This window comes from Jatropha curcas, chromosome 8 (genome assembly GCF_041381405.1).
Source record: "Jatropha curcas cultivar XTBG-Jc1 chromosome 8, XTBG_Jcur_1.0, whole genome shotgun sequence".
Lineage (NCBI taxonomy): Eukaryota > Viridiplantae > Streptophyta > Magnoliopsida > Malpighiales > Euphorbiaceae > Jatropha > Jatropha curcas.
Window position 1 is genome coordinate 18,780,303 of NC_143158.1, and position 2,150 is coordinate 18,782,452.

The 2,150-nt window shown below is 31.6% G+C and overlaps 1 non-coding gene across 1 annotated transcript; it reads right to left on the reverse strand.

Moving 5' to 3' along the window:
* Nucleotides 1-719: 719 nt before the first annotated feature.
* On the reverse strand, nucleotides 720-793 carry TRNAI-UAU (transfer RNA isoleucine (anticodon UAU)). The gene has a single exon. It is a non-coding gene; the product is annotated as a tRNA-Ile (tRNA).
* Nucleotides 794-2,150: the final 1,357 nt, after the last annotated feature.

The window sequence follows — 2,150 nt, forward strand, 5'->3', positions numbered from 1 at the left end:
GAGTTACAGGATCTCAAATATTGATGACACAATAAATATCTGAAAATAAACAAGCAAATATTTTTGAATAACAAACTTTTTAATCTCAAAATGATTGCAGATAAAAAAACAACTATTTCAAAATAGTTCTAAACGGGGTCGTGAATAAACTTATTTTATCCCAGTAAGGCTTCAACCTGCGACCTTCGACTCATAAGAGCCACGCTCTAGCCATCTGAGCTATGGGACCTCAAACATTGATAATGTAATAAATATTTGAAAATAAATAAGCAAATACTTTTGAATAAAAAAATTTTTAATCTAAAAAATATTGTTGTAGAAAAAAACAAACATTTCTACATAACTTTTAAGCATTTCTTATTAATATACTAATTTGGCCCCGATAGGGCTCAAACCCATGACCTTCGACTCATAAGATTAACACTCTAACCAATTGAACTGCGGGAACTCAAATTTTGATAACATAATAAATATTTGAAGATAAACAAGTAAATATTTTGAATAACAAACCTTTTATCTCAAAATTGTTGTGGATAAAAAAACAAATATTACTAAATACCTTCCAAACAATGTCATAAATAAACTTATTTGGTATAAGCGAGACTCGAACCCACGACACTTCAGCTCATAAAAGCCACGTTCTAACCAAACTTTTTAATCCCAAAAACATTGTTGTAAGAAAAAAATAAATTTCAGTCAATGTTATAATTAAACTTATATGGTCTCGGCGGGGCTCGAACCCGTGACCTTCGGCTCATAAGACCAATGCTCTAACCAACTGAGCTACGGGACCCTAAACATTATTATTTTCGACCTTCAATTCATAAGCCCAACGCTCTAACCAATCGAGCTAAAAAAATAAATATTTTTACAATAACTTCCAAATAATGTCATGAATAAACTTATTTGGTTCCAGCGAGGCTCGAACCCGGAATTTTCATCTCATAAGACGAAGGCTCTAACTAACTGAGTTACGGGATCTCAAATATTGATGGCACAATAAATATCTGAAGATAAACAAGCAAATATTTTTGAATAACAAACTTTTTAATCTCAAAATTATTGCAGATAAAAAAAACAACTATTTCAAAATAGCTTCTAAACTATGTCGTGAATAAACTTATTTGGTCCCAGCGAGGCTTCAACCTGCGACCTTCGGCTCATAAGAGCCACGCTCTAGCCATCTGAGCTACGGGACCTCAAACATTAATAATGTAATAAATATTTGAAGATAAATAAGCAAATGCTTTTGAATAACAAAATTTTTAATCTCAAAAACATTGTAGAAAAAAAATATGTTTCTACATAACTTTTAAGCATTTGTTATTAATAAACTAATTTAGTCTCGGCGGGTCCCAACCCACGACCTTCGGCTCATAAGATCAACGCTCCAACCACTTGAGCTACGGGAACTCAAGTATTAGTAACATAATAAATATTTGAAGATAAACAAGTAAATATTTTGAATAACATACCTTTCATCTCAAAATTATTGTAGATAAAAAAACAAATATTACTAAATACTTTCCAAACAATGTCATAAATAAACTTACTTGGTCCCAGTGAGGCTTGAACCCCTTCAGCTCATAAAAGCCACGCTCTAACCAACTAAGCTACGAGACCCTAAACATTATTACATGTGACCTTCGATTCATAAGACCAATGCTCTAACAAACCGAGCTAAAGAAAGAAAATAAATATTTTTACAATAACTTCCAAAACAATGTCATGAATAAACTTATTTGGTTCTCGCGTGGCTCGAACCTGCAACTTTCATCTCATAAGACCAAGGCTCTAGCCAATTGAGTTACGGGATCTCAAATATTAATGACACAATAAATATCTGAAGATAAACAAACAAATATTTTTGAATCACAAACTTTTTAATCTCAAAATTATTGCAGATAAAAAACCAAATATTTCAAAATAGCTTCTAAACGATGTCATGAATAAAATTATTTAGTCCCGACGAGGATTGAACCCGCGACCTTCGGCTCATAAGAGCCACGCTGTAACCATGTGAGCTATGGGATCTCAAACATTAATAATGTATTAAATATTTGAAGGTAAATAATCAAATACTTTTGAATAACAAAATTTTTAATCTCAAAAACATTGTAGAAAAAAAAAACAAATATTTCTACATAACT